This window comes from Phocoena phocoena, chromosome 4, assembly GCF_963924675.1.
Source record: "Phocoena phocoena chromosome 4, mPhoPho1.1, whole genome shotgun sequence".
Lineage (NCBI taxonomy): Eukaryota > Metazoa > Chordata > Mammalia > Artiodactyla > Phocoenidae > Phocoena > Phocoena phocoena.
Genome location: NC_089222.1, coordinates 108,723 through 134,818, shown reverse-complemented (window position 1 = coordinate 134,818; position 26,096 = coordinate 108,723).

The following is a 26,096-nucleotide window of genomic DNA, read 5'->3' as shown; positions in this document are numbered from 1 at the left end:
TAACAATTACAAACCCATACAGTAATAAAAATTCTCTCCCACAGGCTTTACACGTTCACCGTTATCCTTCAGACATCGCACATTTTTCCTTATAATTATTTGGGAGGCTTTGGGGGTGGACATTCTACCTTAAACCTATTAGCAAATTCCTTTGCAAAATACTTACAATATATAATTTGTCCTTTATAAGCATTTCTGCACAAAGAGCAATGTAACTTGTATAAGCTTGCCATGTAGCCTACTTCATCCAGCTTTGAATACACCCAACGTAGCATAAATCCTCCTCGCCACCTTACCCAAATATTTCCCAGCATATCTACTACTCCCCAGGGGGGCCATAGTTCATCTAGCTTTTCTTCTAACGTAAGCTCTTGCCACACAAATGCTCCTGTTGTGTTTCCCTGCACCCAATGTCCTGGCCTGGGAGTGGGGATTTCGGGTGTAGTCATTGGGGGAGCCGGAGTCTTTTTTGGTTTTACCCTAAGTTGGGGTTTTTCCTTAAACCCTCCGTCGGCACTGGGGATATTTCCTAACATTAATAGTAATCCTATAAAAATTACCTTAGGCAAAAGCAGGGGAGACCAAGGGGAACCACGCAGGGGAGAGCTTTGCTTCTCCATTTTTGTACCTGATAGTACCAGCTTTGCTAGGCACTATGGGTCTCGTCCGTGCTGAGACTCAAAGGCACTTCTTATATGGCTCCCGACATCTCCCCCTTTTTTATTTTTTTTTAAAAAGGCAGTATGCAATTCCACTTTGGTTCTATGTATACTCTGAAGAGCAGCTTGTATTAATCGGATGATGACTAGAAAAGAAATAAGAAGTAAAATTATAACTACTCCGGCAGCCCCATAATTTATTAAAATATGCATAAATGAATTACCATCAAAATAACTTTGTAAATTTTGTAAAAATTCTGCAGCAGCCTTAGAGGGATTCATATCATATTGTGAGGCTGCAATATCATGAATCTGTTTATGCAAATGTTCCAAATCAATTCCCAAATCACTAGAATTCCATACATTTAAAATATGCATTTGAATTTTTTCCCAGGAATACTCAGAATGATTTACTTTTAAGGGAGTGACACATATCCAGGAGTATTTTTTATGGCAAGTTAAGGATAAGCGAATTTTTAAAGCAGTAAGTTCTTGACCAATATGTAAAATTGCTTCCTCAAGGGCATCAACCTTAGTTTCTAATTTTCTATCTATAGCTTCTTGAGTAGCTAAAGCCAAGGATATATTTTTTGATAAATCATTAGCATATTGTGCTGTCTGTACCTCTTTCACTAAGGCATACGTTGCAACAGTAAAAGAGCTCAATATTCCTATCAATGCGGAAATCCCCAAAATTAAAGTAGCTACAAATCTTTTTGGCCTCATGAGTTCTCCAACCTGTTTTATAATTTCTGTCCCTAAATCTGTATACCAAGATTCATTAAGCATTACTGGCAGCATAATATAAGCTGGTCTTTTTAATAACATAATTGTTTTTATATTCATATTGGAGTTCACACAGGTTGTTAATGCACATTCATCACAAGTTATAAAAAACCTTCCATTGTTTTTTATAATTTGTAATTTCTCAGTTTTATTAGTCAATAATATGGAATATGGAGAAGTCACACAAGCCTGGATAAAATACTTACTCTCTTGAACATTAGGCCTTCTTAATATAATTGAACTTGTAGCTAAGGGCAATCTCCATAATTGTGGTTGAAAGGAAGTCTCATTGTTATTAGTAAATGTATATATAGGTGCTACCCATCCATGACTGTTCCATCTATTTACTTTTATTTATGAGGGAATCATAGATTCATTCCAAGCATAATTTGCAACATATTTTAGATATTGCCGGTAATTACTTTCAGGGGTATTAATACTCCAATCTGATACATAATACTTAGTTCCAGGAATATTAATATGAATTTTTTTATTATTCATACAGTATATCCAATAAGGATATCCACCACCATCATCAATCCATTTCCATTCCTCTGTTGCCTTACTTAAAGCATTATCACAATCTGGGTATCTTTGAGGATGTTTTGTGCTAACAAATTGTACTTTATTATCTACCTTATTTTGTCCCATAAATCTTCCTAATAACACCCATAAGTTTCTTTTAACATTATTATCCTCTTTAGGAGAATCAGTTAAAAAGGCTGAATTTACTATCGGTAAACATCCATTTTTTTTACACGATCTGATTTTCTTAACCTCTCAGAATTTAAAAAGAAACAAATCGGAGGAAAATCCGATTGTCCCTTAAAAGAAAAATTATTATTTATAACAAATTGTTCGTAGCCTTGTACATCACGAACACCATCAGTTAGTTCAGGAAATGAGGAAGTTACCGGAATAATAGCATCTTTCCATGTACAAGCATGTAGTATAGGAAAATCAGGAAAATAAGCCCAGTACGTATCGTTAGCATTTACCTGTACTGATAAAAGACTTAACATGGCCACAAAAAAGTTAGCGGTAGTCAAAGGTATTTTTTGAGTGTTTACAGCATTTTCAGCATCCTGGCAAAGCCTTTTTATAGCTCCCCACGTTACTCGTTGCGCATCTAAAGTAGAAGCAGCATATCTCCTCTTTTTTCCCCGGCGTTGGGTCCCAAGAAGCTTAGGCTCTAAATGCTCAGGAGAAGTTTGAGTCTCTCTATGACATGTGGACTTAAATGATAATTGCTGCAGCGGGGGAACCAGCGTTTCTGTCATTGAGTCCTTCGGTTTCTCTTTCTCTGACATTTCGGGTGTCAGACTCATTTCCTGACAGACGCTTCGGTAAATTCCCTACCACCGGATGTCTAATTAAACAATCTGGTATCCAGATGGGTGAGTCAAAGGTCTGTGGAAAAACACAAGCATATCCTCTACCATTGGTTAGTAGTATGTCTGGTCCATTCCATTTTCCAGTTAACACATCTTTCCAAAGAACCATTGGCTTTGGTTTATCGTTATTAGCCTCCCAATGTATCATCATTGGAGTTTTTCCTTCATTATTCATATTTATACAATTGATTACAAATAAAGAATGATTTACAATATGATGAGGAGAAAAATATTTTAAATCTCCATTTTGTAATTTATAAATCATATTTTTTAATACCTGATTAGTTCTTTCAATTATAGCTTGTCCTTGTGGGTTATAAGGAATTCCAGTATTATGAGTAATGCCAAACCTCTGGCACAATTGTTAAAAGGATTTTATAATTTCTTTTTGTATTTTATTAAAAGGTGGGGGCGGTGGAGGAGGCCCCTTTATGTTAGTCACTCCTTTTCCTAACTTTTTAGATTGAGAAGAAGAATTTTGAGAGGCTAATGGGGGAAGCCCCAACGCCCTAAAACTTCTTGACTGTGGTTTAGTTAAATTTTCTTCTCGTACAGGGAAAGCCCCAAGATCATACTTTCTTCTCTCATAATCATAAGCTGCTGCATCTAAATCATCTTGATCAGCAGGTGTTAATTCTTCATCATGGGTTGAATCTTTTAACAAAATAGGCTTAGATTTACCTTTTGACTTATTTACCTCCTCCTCTGAGTCAGAATCATAAATATTACAATCCTTCATAGCTGCCCCTACAACCTCAGCTTCCTCCGCAAATGACTTTGGAGAAAGTAAGGGTGTAGTTTCACTGACGTCCGGAGGATATTTATATGGATTTTTTTGACCTTCTGGTAACGGGGCCAAACTTTCTCTTATTAAATTCCACAAAGTAAAAGTATCTACAGGGACCTTTTCTGGCCCAAAATGATTATAATAAACCTGCAAAGTTTGTCCTACCTTTTGCCAGGTTTCTATATTAACCGTTCCTTGTTCTGGAAACCAAGGACATTGTTCCTGTACAAACTGAAAAAACTGAGTTAATTGCTTATTAGTTACCTTAATTCTTCTTCCATTTATCATATGTTTAACTATATCTATAAACAAGAGCCTCTCCTTGGACTCAGCGTGTCCCATTTTGACACCGATTACTCACCTCTCTTACCAGTCCTTCTCTAACTGGGGGTCTGCAGCACCCTATGGTGAGACTCCTATCCGTCTGAAAAATATATATACACTTACCCCTTCAGGTCCCTGTTCGGGCGCCACTTGCCGGGGACCAGCCCCAGCCGGACAGGTTTCACCCAAAGGGGAGACGGAGTCGGCGTGGACAGAACGCAAGACACCTCAGAGGATGCGAGGATCTGCCAATTTATTGTTACAATTCCGAAGCTTTTTATACTGTGAGGCAATCTCACTTTCAATCTTAACATTCTAGTTCTCATACCAAAGCCACAAAATAAAGGTACACAACAGTAAAACCAAAGGTCATTTACATCAAAAGATTATATCAGCAGGTTAGGCAGGTTTTATGATCAGGTAATCTTCTTATCTCCTGTGGTCTCTTTCGTCCCCTGTGGTTAGGTATATCTTGGTCACATCTAGGTCTGGAATTCTGTTTGCGGTTTCTTCACCTTTCTTAAAAGCAGATGTTCTTGTATTTGCACATTCTACTCAATCAGGCCATTAATCAAGGTACAAACTTAAGCACATTCTTCTCTTAACAATTACAAACCCAAAACTTAAGCACATTCTTCTCTTAACAATTACAAACCCATACAGTAATAAAAATTCTCTCCCACAGGCTTTACACGTTCACCGTTATCCTTCAGACATCGCACATTTTTCCTTATAATTATTTGGGAGGCTTTGGGGGTGGACATTCTACCTTAAACCTATTAGCAAATTCCTTTGCAAAATACTTACAATATATAATTTGTCCTTTATAAGCATTTCTGCACAAAGAGCAATGTAACTTGTATAAGCTTGCCATGTAGCCTACTTCATCCAGCTTTGAATACACCCAACGTAGCATAAATCCTCCTCGCCACCTTACCCAAATATTTCCCAGCATATCTACTACTCCCCAGGGGGGCCATAGTTCATCTAGCTTTTCTTCTAACGTAAGCTCTTGCCACACAAATGCTCCTGTTGTGTTTCCCTGCACCCAATGTCCTGGCCTGGGAGTGGGGATTTCGGGTGTAGTCATTGGGGGAGCTGGAGTCTTTTTTGGTTTTACCCTAAGTTGGGGTTTTTCCTTAAACCCTCCGTCGGCACTGGGGATATTTCCTAACATTAATAGTAATCCTATAAAAATTACCTTAGGCAAAAGCAGGGGAGACCAAGGGGAACCACGCAGGGGAGAGCTTTGCTTCTCCATTTTTGTACCTGATAGTACCAGCTTTGCTAGGCACTATGGGTCTCGTCCGTGCTGAGACTCAAAGGCACTTCTTATATGGCTCCCGACAGGCAAGGGTCTGAATTGACTGCTCTTTCCATTCTTGAAAGGCCACTTCTGGATTCTATTCAAAAGGATCATCATCTTTTCCTTTCAGTGTTTCATATAGAGGCCCAGCTAGTAGACTGTAGTTAGGGATCCAGAGGCAGGAAACCCTGGCTTCCCCAGGAACCCCTAAGCTGTCTTCTAGTTTCAGAAAGGGGTAAGGCTGTAAATTGTTTCTTCCCTTTCCTGGGATGGGCTTCTCCGACCTTCTGTGAGAATGAAGCCCAGGCAGGTCACCGTAGTCTGTGATACTTGAGCTTTTTCGTGGACAACTTCTATCCTTTATTGGCTTGGTAGTTCTGAGGCCTCCTTAGTAGGGCTGGCGATCAGAATGTGGTCTGAATATTGAAGGAGTGTTTCCTTTTCCAGAGGTAGAACTTTTAGGTCTTTAGCTGAGCTTTCCCCAAAGATGGTGTGGGAATTTTTGAACCCTTGGGGCAAGACAGCCTGGAAGTATTGTTTTAGTTGTATGTTGAGTCCTGTCACTCACAAGCCAAAATTTCTTGTGACTCTGGGACTAATGGAATACAAAAGAAGGCATCAGTGAAGACTAATACAGAATACCAAGTCCTGGTGGTTGGTAGAATGACCAGCAGGGTGTAGGATTTAGGAACTACTGGAGGTATATCCTCAGTGGCTTCACTGACTGTCCTGACATCCTTTACCAGGACTCCAGCAGCCCATGGTGCTCTCGAGGTCAGGCCAATCCCAGGATATGGAGCTCACCTGGGCAGGTACCCTACCCCCACCCCAGCCCACGGGGCTCTCGTGTTCAGGCCCCTCCCAGGATATGGGATTCCCTGGGCAGGTCCTCTGCAGTCCATGGGGCTCCCGTGGTCAGACCCCTCCCAGGATACAGAGCTACCCTTGCAGGTACCTTGGCAGGGCTGGGCACACAGGAACCGTGCACATAGCCCTCATTGCAGAGCACTCCCAGCTCACCTGTCGCTCAGATCTGACACAGAGCACCTCAGAGCAGGACTTGAACTAACAAACAGCAGCTCTGACAGGTCTGTGACCCTGGGCATCACTCTGTGCGGTCTCCTCCACCTGGTCTTCCAGAGACTTCCACTGCACCCGGGGCACCAGGCCTCTGTCTCCAACCACCACCCACCCCTCCTCTCCCTGACTCCTGGGTTCCTCTCATTAGGAGAGGGTTTTCTTGAAGTTGTCTCCCACTCATGGGCCAGATAATATAATTAGAAAACAAGTCAGAGCTGCAGCCCCTTGTCTATCCTGACTCTCAGGAGCCCACACCTGTTCCTTGGACCTGGCCAATTCAGCAAGTTCCATTTTCAGCAACTGTGAGCCCCTGAGGGGTGATTATTGGCTGGCTTGGGAAGCCTGACCGCGACGGCCAGCCCTCCCCAGGTGTGCCTGGGTTGAGATCAATATAAACACCGCTCCAGGCAGCAAGAGCCCCTGCAGCTGTGCCTGACGCCATTTTCTCTGCCCTGTCAGCAGTCTCGGGGCTGGGCTGGTGGGAGGGAGTGAGAGGCCACGGCTTTGTGGGTGTCCCAGTGTGAGTGGGGCTCTGCTGGACTTTCTGCAGCAGTTTCCAAGATGCTACCTGCTAAAGAAGAGGATGTGTCACCCACACCTGCCGCTGGAATTTCTCCCTGGGCACAGGTGAGGAAGGAAGAAAGCAGTGGGGGCCGGGACAGCAGGGGTATCTCAGGCAGGGAAATGGAGAGCTTCCAGAAGAGCACCCAGGGCCAGGACCATCCTGGCTGGCCTGCAGGCACCAAGTCGGCTGGCATGCTGTCCCTCATGTGGCTCCATGGCCCTTCCTCTAGGTTTTCAAGTCCTTGTACATATTCAGGTGTTTAGCCTTGGAAGGGTGGGAACATTTCAGCAGCAGCTGGCCTGGGGCTCGGCCCACGTTTACTCACAGATACCTCGGCACGGTCCCCCAGCTTTGCAGTGAGGACGCTTGTTGCGAGGAGCATGCTGGCTGAATGGGAGATGATTCCCCACCACTGACCAACTTCAGAATTGTTTGCAATTGGAGCAAGTGCCCTGAAACGGTTTTCCTCTGTGTAACTGGTGGGTTCTGTTCTTTTTTATCTTTTTTTCGTTTTTGGTTCAAGGTAGATTTTATTCCTCTTTTGTGTATTTACAGATATAAGCATGGAAATAATTTATTCATATAAATACATGTATGTGAAGGGAAGAATATTTTTTCTGTTTTACTTTTTTTAATTTTATTTTTGTATTTTGAATTTAATTTTATATTTTTATACAGCAGGTTGTTTTTGGTTATCTACTTTATACATATAAATGTATACATACCAATCCCAATATCTCAACTCCTCCCACCACCATCCCCAACAGCTTTCCCCCCTTGTTGTCCATACGTTTGTTGTATACATGTATTGCTCTATTTCTGCCTTGCAAAACGGTTCATCTGTACAATTTTTCTAGGTTCCACATATATGCATTAATATACAAGATTTGTTTTTCTCTTTCTGACTTACTTCACTCTGTATGACAGTCTCTAGATCCATCAACGTCTCTACAAATGTCCCAATTTCATTCCTTTTTATGGCTTAGTAATATTCCATTTTATATATGTACCACATCTTTATGCATTCGTCTGTCTGTGGGCATTTAGGTTGCTTCCATTTCCTGGATAGTGTAAATAGTGATGCAATGAACATTGTGGTGAATGTCTCTTTTTGATTTATGGTTTTGTCTGGGTATATGCCCAGTAGAGGGATTGCTGTATCATATGGTAATTCTATTCTTAGTTTTATAAGAAACTCCATAATGTTCTCCACAGTGACTGTATCAATTTACGTTCCCAACAATAGTGGAAGAGGATTCCTTATCTCCACACCGTTTCCAGCATTTGTTGTTTGTAGATTTTCTGATGATGCCCATTCTAATAGGTGTGAGGTGATACACCATGGATGAGTCTATTTCGTTGAGCAAAGAGTAGGTCTTGTTTATTACGTATTTGGCTTATGGAATGGTATGTGTGCTAATTTCAATCTGTTTTTATACAGCAGCCCAACTCAACTTTCCCCTTAAGCAAGCATAAGGTTTTTATCTAAATGTGAGACTCTGTTCGGTTTTGTAATTCAGTTTATGTGTAGCCAAGTTTACACTCCCTCTATTAGTGATATCTTATGATAATTATCTTTCTTTGTGTGACATATTTCTCTTAGAATCATCATAATTAAATCCACTCAATTTGCTGCTACAGGCCTGATGACATTGATTTCACTGCTGAGTGATATTCCGTTGTACGTAAGTAGCACAACTTCTTTATCCATTTTTTCTTTCTGGGATATTTAATTTGTACTGGACACAAGGTTCTTGTAAACACAGCAGCCATAAATTTTGTGTTGGCTGTGTCTTGTTGATTTTAATTTTCCTAAGCTATAGGGCCAAAAGTGGAAGTGCCCTAGGCTCTGTAGCTTTGTTTTTTGATGTTTCAGGATACACCATGAACATCTCCAGAGTGTCTGTTGGCAATTTACATCCCGCCCATCAGCATAACACGGCTCCCTGTTCTCCATGGCCTGTCCTGTGTTTCTGGTTTTTACACTTTATTCAAATGGCCTTTTTGACGAATGGGAAATGTGACTTCATTGTAGTGTGGATTTCCATTGCTGGAGTGCTTGGTTGGCCAAAATGTTCATATGCGTTTTTTCCTGAATATATTCAGGAAAAATGTATACGCACTTTTTGTCCATGTGCATCACTGTCAAAGATCTGCCGCTTTTCATATGCTTTAAATGCAATTCCAATCTACCTCTTGAAATATGATTCCTGCAATTCTGCCTCGTTTTCAAGTCCTCTTTGCAGACTTACTTCGATATATTTTTGCCAATAGCTGTCATTTATCTCTGCAGGTTTGTGAATTACAGTGCCCCTGAGCTCCTTTCTTAACTCGCTTCCTTGTAAGCTGGCCACAAAACTGCAGGTTTGCTTCAGGCCATAATCAGGGTCCGGCACGGCACTCTGAGCCTTTGGTTAATTCCTCTTCCTGGTGGGAAATTAGAGTTAAATGTGCCCCTCCACATACCTGCCTCACTCCCAGCCACATGGTGATGTATGTCCTCAGGTTTGAGGCCATATGTGATGGGTTCCTCATCTTTTGATGATGTGGCCCCACTGGTGTGTGGACACTCCTGCCTGGTTCCCATCCCCTTGGTGATGTGGGCCCTCTGGTGAGACTCTGATCCTGGTTGGGTTCCTCACACATCTGTGAGGTGAGCCCTCTTCTCTGAGGTCACTCCTGCCTGGCTGGCACAACCCGCCTTGTTGACTTCGGCACCCTGGTGGCAGTTGGAGCCTGCTGGGAGCCTCCTTCCCGCGGTGATGAGGCCCTCTGGCGTCAGACCCTAATGGCGGGGTTCCCACATTTTCTGATACGTGCTAAGTGGTACGAGGGCACTCCTGCCAGGTTCCCATCCTCATGAGCGTGTGGGCCTTCTGTTCTGAGGTCCTAACGGCTGGGTTGCTCACACTTTCATGATGTGGGCCCTCTGCTGTGAGGTCAATCCTGCCTGGCTGGCGCACGTCGCCTTTGCGACGTGGACCCTCTGGTGGCAGTTGGAGCGTGCTGGGGCCTCCTCCCCTCAGTGATGAGGGCCTTCTGGTGTCAGGCCCTAAGTGCTGGGCTCCACACATTTTCTGATGTGTGCCCAGTGGTGCGAGTCACTCCTGCCAGGTTCCCATCCCCATGGGCATGTGGGACTTCTGTTCTGTGGTCCCAACTGCTGGGTTGCTCACAGTTTCATGATGTGGGCCCTTTGCTGTGTGTTCACTCTGGCCTGTATCCCATAGTGTCAGTGCTCTGGGCCTCCAGCTTGGAGTTTCCAACTTCTCGATTCCTCACCTTTTTTATTCTATGGGCCCTCGGTTGTGCGTCTCCTCCTGCATGCCTCACTCCCAGCCCCTTCGTGATGTGTGTCCCCTTGTTTGAGGCCACATGTGCTGTGTTCCTCACCTTTCTATAATGTGGCCACACTGGTGTGAGGACACTCTTGCCTGGTTCCCATTCCCTTGGTGATGTTGGCCCCACTGCTGTTAGGACAGTCTTGCCTGGTTCCCATCACCTTGGTGATGTTGGCCCTCTGGTGAGAGTCTGATCCTGGTTAGGTTCCTCACCCTTCTGTGAGGTGGGCCCTCTGCTCTGAGGTCACTCCTGCCTGGCTGGCACACCCTGCCTTGGCAACGTCGGCCATATGGTGGCAGTTGGAGCCTGCTGGGAGCCTCCTCCCCTCGGTGATGAGGGCCCTCTGGCCTCAGGCCCTAACTGCTGGGTTCCCACATTTTCTGATTCGTGCTAAGTGGTGCAAGGACACTCCTGCCAGGTTCCCATCCCCATGGGGATGTGAGCCTTCTGCTCTGAGGTCCCAACGGCTGTGTTGCTCACAGTTTCATGATGAGGGCCCTCTGGTGTGAGTTCACTCCTGCCTAGATCCCATAGCCTCGCTGCTCCTGGCTGCCTGCCGGAGGTTCCAACTGTGGGATTCCTCACCTTTTTTATTCTATGGTCCCTCTGTTTTGAGGATCCTCTGGCCTGCCTCACTCCCAGCCCCTTGGTGATGTGTGTCCTCAGGTTTGAGGCCACGTGTGCTGGGTCCCTCAAATTATGGTGATGTAGCCCCACTGGTGTGAGGACACTCCTGCCTGGTTCCCATTCCCTTGGTGATGTTGGCCCTCTGGTGACAGTCTGATCCTTGTTGGGTTCCTCACACTTCTGTGAGGTGGGCTTTCTGCTCTGAGGTCACTCCTGCCTGGTTGGCACACCCCGCCTTGGTGACATCGGTCTTATGGTGGCAGTTGGAGCCTGCTGGGAGCCTCCTCCCCTCGGTGATGAGGGTCCTCTGGCCTCAGGTCCTAACTGCTGGGTTCCCACATTTTCTGATTCGTGGAAGTGGGCCGAGGACACTCCTGTCAGGTTCCCATCCCCATAGGGATGTGGGCCTTCTGCTCTGAGGTCCCATCCGCTGGGTTGCTCACAGTTTCATGATGTGGGACCTCTGCTGTGAGTTTGCTGTGGCCTGGATCCCATAGACTCTGTGCTCTGGGCGGCCTACTGGCCGGTTCCAACTGCTGGATTCCTCACAACTTTTATTCTGTGGGCTCTGTTTTGTGAGGATACTCCTGCTTGCCTCACTCCTAGCCCCTTGGAGATGTGGGTCCCCTGTTTTAGGCCACATGTTCTGGGTTCCTCACCTTTCTATAATGTGGCCACACTGGTGTGAGGACCCTCCTGCCTGGTTCCGATCCCCTTGGTGATGTGGGCCCTCTGGTGAGAGTCTTATCCTGGCTGGTTTCCTCACCCTTCTGTGAGGTAGGCCCTCTGCGGTGAGGTCACTCCTGCCTGGCTGGCACACATCACCTTGGTGACGTGGGCCCTCAGTTGGGAGTTGGTGTCTGCTGCGAGTCTCCGTCCCTCAGTAATGAGGGCCCTCTTGCGTCAGACCCTAACTCCTGGGCTCCCAAAATTTGCAGATGTGCGACCTGTGGTGCGAGTACACTCCTGTCAGGTTCCCAACCCCATGGGAATTTGGACCTTCTGCTCTGAGGTCCCAACGGCTGGGGTGCTCACAGTTTCATGATGAGGGCCCTCTGATGTGCGTTCATTCCGGCCTAGATCCCATAGGCTTGCTGCTCCTGGGCGCCTGCTGGGAGGTTCCAACTGCGGGATTCCTCACCTTTTTTATTCTATGGGCCCTCTGTTTTGAGGCTCCTCCTGCCTGCCTCAATCCCAGCCCCGTTGTGATGTGTGTCCTCTGGTGTGAGGCCACGTGTGCTGGGTCCCTCACCTTTCGATGATGTGGCCCCAATGGTGTGAGGACACTCGTGCCTGTTTCCCAGCCCCTTGGTGATGTGGCCCCTCTGGTGAGAGTCTGATCCTGGCTGGGTTCCTTACCGTTCTGTGAGGTGGGCCCTGTGCTCTGAGGTAACTCCTGCCTGGCTTGCTCCCATTGCCTTGGTGACGTCGGCCCTCTGGTGGCAGTTGGATCCTTTTGGAGACTCCTGTCCTCGGTGATGAGGTCCCTCTGGCGTCAGGCTCTAACTGCTGGGCTCCCCAGGTTTTCTGATGTGAGCCCAGTGATGCCAGGACACTCGTGAAATGTTCCCATCCCCATGGCGATATGGGCCTTCTGCTCTGAGGTTCCAACGACTGGGTTGCTCACAGTTTCCTGATGTTAGCTCTCTGGTGTTAGTTCACTCATTCCTAGATCCCATAGCCTCTGTACTCTGGGCCGCCTGCTGGGAAGTTCCAACTGCTGGGTTCCTCACCTTTTTTATTCTTTGGGCCCTGTGTTGGGAGGCTCCTCCTGCCTGTGTCACTCCCAGCCCCTTGGTGATGTAGGTCCTCTGGTTTGTGGCCACATGTGCCAGTTTCCTCATCTTTTAGTGATGTGGCCCCACTGGTGTGAGGACACTCGTGCCTGGTTCCCGTCCCCTTGGTGATATGGGCCCTCTGGTGAGAGTCTGATCCTGGTTGGGTTCCTCACACTTCTTTGAGGTGGGCCGTCTGCTGTGAGGTCACTCCTGCCTGGCTGGCACACCCCGCCTTGGCGACGTGGGCCCTCTTGTGGTAGTTGGAACATGCTGGGAGCCTCCTCCCCTCAGTGATGAGGGCCCTCTGGCGTCAGGCCCTAACTGCTGGGTACCCACATTTTCTGATATGTGCTAAGTGGTGCGAGGACACTCCTGCCATGCTCCCAAAACCTTGGGGATGTGGACCTTCTGCTCTGAGGTCCAAATGGCTGGGTTGCTCGCAGTTTCATGATGTGGACCCTCTGCTGTGAGTTTACTGTGGCCTGAATCGCATAGACTTGGTGCTCTTGGCCGCCTGCTGGGAGGTTCCCATTGCTGGATTCCTCAGCTTTTTTATTCTATGGGCCCTGTGTTGTGAGGCTACTCCTGGCTGCCTCATTCCGAGCCCCTTGGAGATGTGGGTCTTCTGGTTTAGGCCACATGTGCTGGGTTCCTCACCTTTCTATGATGTGGCCACACTGGTGTGAAGACTCTCCTGCCTGGTTCTGATCACCTTGGTGATGTGGGCCCTCTGGTGAGAGTCTTATCCTGGCTGTGTTCCTCACCCTTCTGTGAGGTAGGCCCTCTGCGGTGAGGTCACTCCTACCTGGCTGTCACACATCACCTTGGCGACGTGGGACCTCAGTTGGGTGTTGGTGCCTGATTGGAGTCTCCTCCCCTTGGTAATGAGGGCCCTCTGGCGTCAGGCCCTAACTCCTGGGTTCCCTAAATTCTCTGCTGTGTGCCCTGTGGTGCGAGTACACTTCTGACAGGTTCCCAACCCCATGGGAATGTGGGCCTTCTGCTCTGAGATCCCAACGCCTAGGTTGCTCACAGTTTCATGATGACGGCCCTCTGGTGTGAGATCACTCCGGCCTGGATCCCATAGTCTCGCTGCTCCTGGCCGCCTGCTGGGAGGTTCCAACTGCGGGATTCTTCACCTCTTTAATTCTATGGTCCCTCTGTTTTGAGGCTCCTCCTGCCTGCCTCAATCCCAGCTCCCTTGTGATGTGTGTCCTCTGGTTTGAGGCCACGTGTGCTGGGTCCCTCACTTTTCGGTGATGTGGCCCCACTAGTGTGAGGACACTCGTGCCTGGTTCCCATTCCCTTGGTGATGTGGGCCCTCTGGTGAGAATCTGATCCTCTTTGGTTCTTCACACTTCTGTGAGGTTGACCCTCCGCTCTGAGGTCACTCCTGCCTGGTTGTCGCACTCCGCATTGGTGACGTCGCCCCTCTGGTAGCAGTCGGAGCTGGCTGGGAGCCACCGCCCCTCGGTGATGAGGGCCCTCTGGCATCAGGCACTAATTGCTGGGCTCCCCACATTTTTTCTTGTGTGCCCACTCTTGCGATGACACTCCTGCTTGTTTCCCTTCCCCATGGGGATGTGGGCCTTCTGCTCTGAGGTCACAACGGCTGGGTTGCTTACAGAATCACAATGAGGGCCCTCTGTTGTGAGTTCATGCCGGCCTGGATCTCATAGCCTCAGTGCTCTGGGCCGCCTGCTAGGAAGATCCAACTGCTGGTTTCCACACCTTTTGTATACAATGGGACATGTGTTGTGAGGTTAATCCTGCCTGCCTCACTCCGAAACCCATGGTGATGTGGGTCCTCTGGTTTGAGGCCACATGTGCTGGGTACCTCAACTTTTGATGATGTGGCCCCACGGGTGTGAGGACACTCCTGCCTGGTTCCCATCACCTTGGTGATGTGGGCCCTCTGGGGAAAGTCTGATCCTGGCTGGGTTCCCTACCATTCTGTGAGGTGAGCCCTCTGATGTCAGGTCACTCCTGCCTGGCTAGCTCACATCGCCTTGGCGACGTGGGCCCTCTGTTGGCCACTGGAGCATGCTGGGAGCCTCCTCCTCCCGTGAATGATGGCCCTGGAAAAAATGCATATGCCCTTTTTGGCCAAGTGCTTCATTGACGAGGTTCTGCCACTTCTCTTATGCTTTCAGAGCAATTCACGTCTACCTCCTGAAATCGGATTCCAGCAATTCTGCCCCACTTTCAAGTCCTCTTCGCAGCCTTAATTCAATATATTTTTGTACGATTTCTGTCATTTATAAGTCTGCAGGTATGTGAATGAGAGTGCCCCTGAGCTCCTTTCCTCAACTCGCTTTCTTGTGAGCTGGCCACAAAACCACAGGATTGCTTCAGGCCCTAATCTTGTTCCAGCACGGCATGCTGAGCCTTTGGTTAATTCCTTTTCCTGTTGGGAAATGAGTGTTAAAATTGCCCGTGCATACTGGGCATATACCCTGAGAAAACCAAAATTCAAAAAGAGTCATGTACCAAAATGTTCATTGCAGCTCTATTTACAATAGCCCGGAGATGGAAAGAACCTAAGCGCCCATCATCGGATGAATGGATAAAGAAGATGTGGCACATATACACAATGGAATATTATTCAGCCTTAAAAAGAAATGAAACTGAGTTATTTGTAATGAGATGGATAGACCTAGAGTCTGTCATACAGAGTGAAGTAAGTCAGAAAGAAAAAGACAAATAGCGTATGCTAACACATATATATGGAATTTAAAGGAAAAAAATGTCATGAAGAACCTAGGGATAAGACAGGAATAGAGGCGCAGACCTACTGGAGAACGGAATTGAGGATATGGGGAGGGGGAATGGTGAGTTTTGACAGGGCGAGAGAGAGTCATGGACATATACACACTAACAAATGTAGTAAGGTAGATAGCAAGGGGGAAGCAGCCGCAAGGCACAGGGATATTAGCTCGGGGCGTTGGGACAGCCTGGAGGGGTGGAAGGGGGAGAGAGGGAGGGAGGGAGACACAAGAGGGAAGACACAGGGAGCATATGTATATGTATAGCTGATTCATTTTGTTATAAAGCAAAAACTAACACATCATTGTAAAGCAATTATACCCCAATAAAGATGTTAAAAAAAATATTTGCCCGTGCACACACCTACAGATAATCTCCCATTGGTTCTCCGTATTCCTGTTCATCTTGCGCAGAAATTGCAAACAGTGCCAAACAGGAGGTTAAAGGCACTGACTCTCCAAATGGGGAGAGTGTAAGAAAAGGGTCTGGAATGGTGAACCTGAGTACCAGGGGACGAAAACAGACATGCATGTAAAAAGGTTTCCCAATCACACGGTGGAGCATACTCTGGGTTTCCCATGCAAATTTTAGCTGAAAGAAGAATCCCTTGAACCTGGAGAGCTGGGAACCATGGAATGGGTACCAGGCAGTATGACATCAAAGGGTCTGCATTTGCTCACTGAACCTCACCAATGCTATCACCCCAAAGGGTCCAGCCTTATCTCTCACCCAGCTCTGGGTGTAGATGTGGTAAACCAGGTTGCATCACATGCCCTGTGTGAGTTATTTAAGAATTGCTCTCTATTTCACTGTCATTGTGTTTTGTTTTTGAAATTTTTTTTTGACACTGGGATTTATCGGATTTTCACTGCTGCATTAATGCCGCTGTACACACTCTTGATTCTCTTACGGAGACATAAATATCCACGTGTTTTAAGATTCTTCCTAGTCAGGTATATTCCTAGGCGTTGAATATGTGGTGTTGAGTCCATTTCGTTGAGCAAGGAGTAGGTCTTGTCTATTACATATTTGGCTTATGGAACGGTATCTGTGCTAATTTCAGTCTCTGGTTTTATGCAGCACTCCAACGCACCTTTCTCCATAAGAAAGCACAAGTTGGTTTTCTAAATTTGAGACTGTTCTGTTTTGTAATTCAGTTCATGTATAGTCAAGTTTACATACTGTGTATTAGTGATATTTTATGATGTTTCTTTTTATGTGTGACTTATTTCACGTAGAATCACCATACCTGAATCCACTCACTATGCTGCTACGGGCCTGATGACACAGATTTCATTGCTGAGTGATATTCCATTGTACGTACGTACCACAACTACTTTATCCATTGTTTGCTCTCTGAGATATTTACCTGGTACTGTAAACGAGGTTCTTGTGAACAGAGAGGTCCCAAACTTTGAGGTGGCTGGGTGTTTTTGATTTTAATTTCCCTAAGCTGTAGGACCATAAGTGGAAGTGCCATAGGCTGTGTTGCTTTGTTTCTTACGTGTTTCAGGAAACACATAACACTTCTCCAGAATGGCTGTCGGCAATTTACATCATATGCATCAGCATAATAAGGATCCCTGTTTTCCATTGCCTGTCCTCCGTTTCTGGATTTTACAAATTTTTAAATGGCCCTTTTGCCCTGGGGGGCACTGAGACTTCATTGTAGTGCAGGTTTATTTACAAGCTTGCTTGGTTGGCCAAAAAGTGCGTATGCGTTTTTTCCTGAATACATTTAGGGAAAAAAGCATCCGCACTTTATGGACAAGTGCATCATTTTCGACGTTCTGCCTCTTTTCCTATTCTTTAAGTGCAATTCCAGTTTAACCCTTCAATCGTTTTCCTGAATTTCTGTCCCGCTTTCAAGTCCCCTTTACAGGCTTACTTCAATATATTTTTGGAGGATAGCTGTCATTTATATCTCTGCAGGTTTGTGAATTACAGTGCCCCTGAGCTCCTTTCTTCAACTCGCTTTCTTGTGAGCTGGGCACAAAACCGTAGGATTGCTTCAGGCACTAATCTCTTTCCAGCAGGGCACGCTGAGCCTTTGGTAAATTCCTCTTCCTGGTGGGAAATGAGCGTTACATTTGCCTGTGCAGACACCTATAGCTAGTCTCTCATTGGTTCTCCCTATTCCTGTTCATCTTGCACAGAAATTGCAAGCTGTGCCAAAGAGGAGGTTAAAGGCACTGACTCTCCAAGTGGGGAGCGTGTTAGTAAAGCATCTGGAATGGTGAACCCGAGGACCAGGATACGAAAACTGAGATGCATTTTAAATCGTTTCCCAATCACACGGTGTACCATACTGTGGGTTTCCCATGCATGTTTTAGCTGGAGGAAGAATCTCTTGAACCCGAAGAATTGGGACCCATGGAATAGGTACCATGCAGTATGACTTCAAAGGGTCTGCATTTGCTCACCGAAACTCACCAATGCTATCAGCCTGAAGTGTCCAGCCTTATGTCTCAACCGGCTCTGGGTGTAGATGTGGTCAATCCCGGTTGCATCACATGCCCTGAGTGAATTATTTAAGAATTGCTCTCTATTTCACTGTCTTTGTGTTTTGTGTTCGAAATTTATTTTGATAATGGGATTTATCGGATTTTCACTGCTGCGTTTCGGCCGCTGTACACACGCTTGATTCTCTTATGGAGACATATATATCCATGGGTTTTAAGATTCTTCCTAGTCAGGTATATTCCTAGGCGTTGAATATGTGGTGTTGGGTCCATTTCGTTGAGCAAGGAGTAGGTCTTGTCTATTACATATTTGGCTTATGGAAAGTTATCTGTGCTAATTTCAGTCTCTGGTTTTATGCAGCACCCCAAGGCACCTTTCCCCATAAGCAAGCACAAGTTGGTTTTCTAAATTTGAGACCCTGTTCTGTTTTGTAATTCAGTTCATGTGTAGTCAAGTTTACATTCCGTGTATTAGTGATATCTTATGATGTTTCTTTTTCTGTGTGACGTAGTTGACGTAGAATCACCGTACCTGCATCCACTCACTATGCCGCTACGGGCCTGATGACACAGATTTCATTGCTGAGTGATATTGCATTGTACGTACGTGCCACAACTTCTTTATCCATTTTTTGCTTTCTGGGATATTTACCTGATACTGTAGACGAGCTTCTTGTGAACACAGCCGTCCCAAATATTGGGGTGGCTGTCTGTTTTTGATTTTAATTTCCGTAAGCTATAGGACCATAAGTGGAAGTGCCATAGGCTGTGTTGCTTTGTTTCTTACGTGTTTCAGGAAACACCATACACTTCTCCAGGGTGGCTGCTGGCAATTTACATCCTGCCAATCAGCATAACTAGGCTCCCTGTTCTCCATATCCTGTCCTACATTTCTGGATTTTACACTTTTTTCAGATGGCCCTTTTGCCCGGGGGTGGGGGGGGGCAGTGAGATTTCATTGTAGTGTAGATTTCCTTTATAGGCTTGCTTGGTTGTCCAAAATGGGCGTATGCGTTTTTTCCTGAATATATTCAGGAAAAAACGCATACGCCCTTTTTGGCCAAGTGCATCATTGTCGACGTTCTGCCTCTTTTCCTATGCTTTCAGGGCAATTCCAGTCTCCCCTCTGCAATCATTTTCCTGAAATTCTTCCCTGCTTTCAAGTCCCCTTCGCAGGCTTACTTCAATATATTTTTGGAGGATAGCTGTCATTTATAACTCTGCAGGTTTGTGAATTACAGTGCCCCTGAGCTCCTTTCTTCAACTCGCTTTCTTGTGAGCTGGGCACAAAACCGCAGGATTGCTTCAGGCCCTAATCTGTTTACGGCAGGGCACGCTGAGCCTTTGGTTAATTCCTCTTCCTGGTGGGAAATTAGCGTTACATTTGCCCGTGCAGACACCTACAACTAGTCTCTCATTGGTTCTCCCTATTCCTGTTCATCTTGCACAGAAATTGCAAGCTGTGCCAAACAGGAGGTTAAAGGCACTGACTCTCCAAGCGGGGAGAGTGTTAGTAAAGCATCTGGAATGGTGAACCCGAGGACCAGGATACGAAAGCTGAGATGCATTTTAAATCGTTTCCCAATCACACGGTGGACGATACTCTGGGTTTCCCATGGATGTTTTAGCTGGACGAAGAATCCCTTGAACCTGGAGAGTTGGGACCCATGGAATGAGTACCATGCAGTATGACTTAAAAGGGTCTGCATTTGCTCACCGAAACTCACCAATGTTATCAGCCTCAAGTGTCCAGCTTTATGTCTCAACCAGCTCTGGGTGTAGATGTGGTCAATCCCGCTTTCATCACATGCCCTGAGTGAATTATTTAAGAATTGCTCTCTATTTCACTGTCTTTGTGTTTTGTTTTTGAAATTTATTTTGATAATGGGATTTATCGGATTTTCACTGCTGCATTTATGCCGCTGTACACACCCTTGATTCTCTTACGGAGACATATAAATCCATGGGTTTTAAGATTCTTCCTAGTCAGGTATATTCCAAGGCGTTGACCATGTGGTGTTGAGTCCATTTCGTTGAGCAAGGAGTAGGTCTTCTCTATTACATATTTGGCTTATGGAATTTTATCTGTGCTAATTTCAGTCTCTGGTTTTATGCAGCACCCCAAGGCACCTTTCCCCATAAGCAAGCGCTATTTGGTTTTCTAAATTTGAGACCCTGTTCTGTTTTGTAATTCAGTTCATGTTTAGTCAAGTTTACATTCCATGTATTAGTGATATCTTATGATGTTTCTTTTTCTGTGTGACGTAGTTCACGTAGCATCACCGTACCTGCATCCACTCACTATGCCGCTACGGGCCTGATGACACAGATTTCATTGCTGAGTGATATTGCATTGCACGTACGTGCCACAACTTCTTTATCCATTTTTTGCTTTCTGGGATATTTACCTGGTACTGTAGACGAGCTTCTTGGGAACACAGCCGTCCCAAACTTTGGGGTGGCTCTCTGTTTTTGAATTTAATTTCCCTAAGGAATAGGACCATAAGTGCAATTGCCATAGGCTATGTTGCTTTATTTCTTACGTGTTTCAGGAAACACCATACACTTCTCCATGGTGGCTGTTCACAATTTACATCCTGCCAATCAGCATAACAATGCGCCCTGTTATCCATATCCTGTCCTACCTTTCTGGATTTTACACTTTTTTCAGATGGCCCTTTTGCCCGGGGGGGGGGGGGGCAGTGAGATTACATTGTAGTGCAGATTTCCTTTACAGGCTTGCTTGGTTGGCCAAAAAGGGTGTATGCGTTTTTTCCTGAATATATTCAGGAAAAAACGCATACGCCCTTTTTGGCCAAGTGCATCATTGTCGACGTTCTGCCTCTTTTCCTATGCTTTCAGGGCAATTCCAGTCTACCCTCTGCAATCATTTTCCTGAAATTCTGCCCCGCTTTCAAGTCCCCTTCGCAGGTTTACTTCAATATATTTTTGGAGGATAGCTGTCATTTATAACTCTGCAGGTTTGTGAATTACAGTGCCCCTGAGCTCCTTTCTTCAACTCGCTTTCTTGTGAGCTGGGCACAAACCCACAGGATTGCTTCAGGCCCTAATCTGTTTCCGGCAGGGCATGCTGAACCTTTGGTTAATTCCCCTTCCTGGTGGGAAATGAGCCTTACATTTGCCCGTGCAGACACCTACAGCTAGTCTCTCATTGGTTCTCCCTATTCCTGTTCATCTTGCACAGAAATTGCAAACTGTGCCAAACAGGAGGTTAAAGGCACTGACTCTCCAAGTGGGGAGAGTGTTAGTAAAGTGTTTGGAATGGTGATCCCGAGGACAAGGATAAGAAAACTGAGATCCATTTTAAATCGTTTCCCAATCTCACGGTGTACCATACTCTGTGTTTCCCATGCATGTTTTAGCTGAAGGAAGAATCCCTTGAACCTGGAGAGTTGGGACCCATGGAATGGGTACCATGCAGTATGACTTCAAAGGGTCTGCATTTGCTCACCGAAACTCACCAATGCTATCAGCCTGAAGTGTCCAGCCTTATGTCTCAACCAGCTCTGGGTGTAGTTGTGGTAATTCCCGGTTGCATCACATGCCCTGAGTGAATGATTTAAGAATTGCTCTCTATTTCACTCTTTTTGTGTTTTGTTTTCGAAATTTATTTTGATAATGGGATTTATCGGATTTTCACTGCTGCGTTTTTGCTGCTGTACAAACGCTTGATTCTCTTACGGAGACATATAAATCCATGGGTTTTAAGATTCTTCCTAGTCAGGTATATTCCTAGGTGTTTAATATGTGGTGATGAGTCCATTTCGTTGAGCAAGGAGTAGGTTTTGTCTATTACATATTTGGCTTATGGAATGTTATCTGTGCTAATTCCAGTCTCTGGTTTTATGCAGCACCCCAAGGCACCTTTCCCCATAAGCAAGCACTAGTTGGTTTTCTAAATTTGAGACCCTGTTCTGTTTTGTAATTCAGTTCATGTGTAGTCAAGTTTACATTCCGTGTATTAGTGATATCTTATGATGTTTCTTTTTCTGTGTGACGTAGTTCACGTAGAATCACCGTACCTGCATCCACTCACTATGCCGCTATGGGCCTGATGACACAGATTTCATTGCTGAGTGATATTGCATTGCACGTACGTGCCACAACTTCTTTATCCATTTTTTGCTTTCTGGGATATTTACCTGGTACTGTAGACGAGCTTCTTGTGAACACAGCCGTCCCAAACATAGGGGTGGCTGTCTGTTTTTGATTTTAATTTTCGTAATCTTTGAGACCATAATTGGAAGTGCCATAGGCTGTGTTGCTTTGTTTCTTATGGGTTTCAGGAAACACCATACACTTCTCCAGGGTGGCTGTTGGCAATTTACATCCTGCCAATCAGCATAACAAGGCTCCCTGTTCTCCATATCCTGTCCTACCTTTCTGGATTTTACACTTTTTTCAGATGGCCCTTTTGCCCAGGGGGCAGTGAGACATCATTGTAGTGCAGATTTCTTTTACAGGCTTGCTTGGTTTGCGAAAAAGAGCGTATGCGTTTTTTCCTGAATATATTCAGGAAAAAATGTATACGCACTTTTTGGCCAAGTGCACCATTGTCGACGTTCTGCCTCTTTTCCTATGCTTTCTGGGCAATTCCAGTCTACCCCCTGCAATCGTTTTCCTGAAATTCTGCCCCGCTTTCAAGTCCACTTCGCAGGCTTACTTCAATATATTTTTGGAGGTTAGCTGTCATTTATAACTCTGCAGGTTTGTGAATTACAGTGCCCCTGAGCTCCTTTCTTCAACTCGCTTTCTTGTGAGCTGGGCACAAAACCGCAGGATTGCTTCAGGCCCTAATCTGTTTCCGGCAGGGCACGCTGAGCCTTTGGTTAATTCCTCTTCCTGGTGGGAAATGAGCCTTACATTTGCCCGTGCAGACACCTATAACTAGTCTCTCATTGGTTCTCCCTATTCCTGTTCATCTTGCGCAGAAATTGCAAGCTGTGCCAAACAGGAGGTTAAAGGCACTGACTCTCCAAACGGGGAGAGTGTTAGTAAACCGTCTGGAATGGTGAACCCGAGGACCAGGATACGAAAACTGAGATGCATTTTAAATCGTTTCCTAATCACACGGTGGTCCATACTCGGCGTTTCCCACGCATGTTTTAGCTAAAGACAGAATCCCTTGAACCTGGAGAGTTGGTACCCTTGGAATGGGTACCATGTAGTATGACTTCAAAGGATCTGCATTTGCTCACCGAAACTCACCAATGCTATCAGCCTGAAGTGTCCAGCCTTATGTCTCAACCAGCTCTGGGTGTAGATGTGGTAAATCCAGGTTGCATCACATGCCCTGAGTGAATTATTTAATAATTCCTACCTATTTCACTGTCATTGTGTTTTGTTTTTGAAATTTATTTTAATAATGGGATTTATCAGATTTTCACTGCTTCGTTTATGCCGCTGTACACGCACTTGATTCTCTTACGGAGACATATAAGTCCATGGGTTTTAAGATTCTTACTAATCCGGTATATTCTTAGGCATTGAATATGGCGTGTTGAGTCTATTTCGTTGAGCAAGGAGTAGGTCTTGTCTATTACATATTTGGCTTATGGAATGGTATCTGTGCTAATTTCAATCTCTGGTTTTATGCAGCACCCCAACTCACCTTTCCCCTTAAGGAAGCATAAGTTGGTTTTCTTATATTGAAACCCTCTTCTCTTTTGTAATTCAGTTCATGTGTAGCCATGTTAACATTCCATGTATTAGTGATATCTTATGTCTTTTTCTTTTTGAATTATGTGACTTCGAATGATCACACGTAACTCCTCTGGAGTTGTTATAACTGGCCGTATTTCATTGATTTCCAGGCTGAGTAATATTCCACTCTACATAAGCACCACATCTCTGTCCGTTTTTTCTCTGCAGATACATTTAAGTTATATCCTAGTCGAGGATCTTTTAAACAGAGAGGTGGTAAACATTGGGGTGCCTGTGTCCTCTCGATTTTTGTTTTTCCCAAGATATACGTCCATGAGTGCAAGTGCCCTGTGCTCAGTAGCTCATTTTTTAGATGCTTTAGTAAACACAATAGACTTATCCAGAGTGACCGTTGGCAATATACATTTCCACTATAAGACTCACAGGGCTCCCTTTTCTCCTTGCCCTGTCCTGCATTTCTGGTGTTTACACTTTATGAGGACGGCTCTTCTGACTGATGCAAAGTGATATGTTTTGTAGTATTGATTTCCAGTGCCCACCTGTTTGGTTGGCTGAAAAAGTGTATGCCCTTTTCTTGAATATATACAGAAAAAGACGCATACACCCTTTTTGGCCAACTGCAATGTTGGCAATGTTCAGCCCCTTTTCTTGTGCTTAATGGCGAGTCCTTTCTACCTCTTCCAATCCCTTTCCTGCCATTCTCCGTTGCTTACAAGTCCTTTTCTCTGACTTTCCTCAAGACATTTTTCAGTGATAGATATTTTCAATTCTGCAGTTTCGTGAATTTTAGTGCCCCTGAGTTCCATTTTCCAACTTGTGTTTATGGGAACTGGCCACAAAGCATCAGGATTCCTCAAGCCCTATTCTGTTTCCATGGGCAACCCTAGCCTTTGGTCAATTCGTCTTCCTGATTGGAAATTAGAGTGGCATGTGCCTGTCCGAACACCTAGGACTTGTCTCTCATTGTTCCTCCTCCTTCTGCTTCATCCTCTGGACAAATTCCAAACTGTATGCAACAGGATGTTGACAGTGCTGACATCTCCAAGTGGGGAGACTGTTAGTAAAGACGCTGGAGTGGTGAACCCTAGCACCAAGAGATGAGGAGATGAGATGCCTTTTCCAAACTTTTCCCGATCAGACGGTATACCATCCTCTGGGTGTGACAGGCATGTTTTAGGTGTAGGAAGGGTCCCATTCATGTGAGGAGAACACCAGGGGATTTTAAATATCAGTGTCTCTCCGCAACCCAAACTGGGGAATTTTTTAAGCTACGGCTACACATATGTTCATTAAGGGCCTTGGGAAGTAGGCAGAGTCCAAACTTTAGATGATTGAAGTCTTCAGGGTCAGAAGCACTCACCACTGTCTTCCCTTAGATTCCATTTTTACTGTCATTGATGGATGATGTCAATAAAAATATCTATTCTTTTTCAGATCATTTCCCCTTATAGGTTATTGCAAAATATTGAGTGTAGTTCCCTGTGCTATACAGTAGTTCCTTGCTGATGATTTCATACATAGCAGTGTGTATGTGTTAATCCCAAACTGTTAATTTATCCCTCCTCCTACCATTTCCCTTTGGTAATAATAAATTATAAGATTTTATGCTTCTCAGAAATGGGGGAGCTGAAAGAGAGGTATCATTTTCAATGCAAAAGCATTTAAAACAAGATTGAAGCTTTAACCAAGATTATTAGATGTACATCCTTGGAAAGAAATCACTTTGTTTCTCTAATATTGACCTGACAAAGAAGACAAACCTTTTCACTGAACTTGCTTATAAGAAAGTGATGGAAATATCAAATGGAAGTGTTAGAAACATCTTATTTTACCCGAGCCTTATACACTGTTCTATGTTAATTACAGTTTGGCTCACACATCTGTTCATTGAAGTTACAATGTTCTCAATTTCTGTTACTGATCCTCCAGAGTGGACGCCAACAAGTGTCCCCCTGCCCAGTGTCATTGGAGCCAATAGATCGAGACTGAGTTTGGTTCAAAAGCAAAGGAAACTTTATATTTTGATCAGAGAATGGAGAGGTGCTACCCTGTGGGCTGTGGGCTGGGCTGCTGTGTAGAGATCCTGTCAGAGTCACTGGGAGGGAGGGGGCTGAGCTCTCGAGGACCTGGTTGGCTGCAGCTCAGGCTCTATGTCACGGAGTCTGAACTGGGCCTCAGGAGCTGAAGTGTCATCGAGCCATTCTGCTCTAGGAAATCTGGTCTGAAGTGCCGGGTGTGGAACCTCTGTATGCGGGACACTAGGAGCACCTGAAATTAGACAAAGCACAAAGGATATAAATGGTTAGACTTTATTTTATTGCCCAGATTCTATTTTTATCTCCCAGGCATTTTTAAGGGGCTTTGCCTGGGACAAACTTCTCTTCTGCCTTTTGTCCCTTTCCTCATTCTTGGAGTGCTGCGGGTGCAGACCCTTCTTCTGTAACTGCTGAGTGCTGAGTTAGGAGGCTTCATACCCGTGGGCGAGGGTCAGAACTTCTCCCCAGCAGCCTCCAGGTGACGTTGATTGTCCCCAGG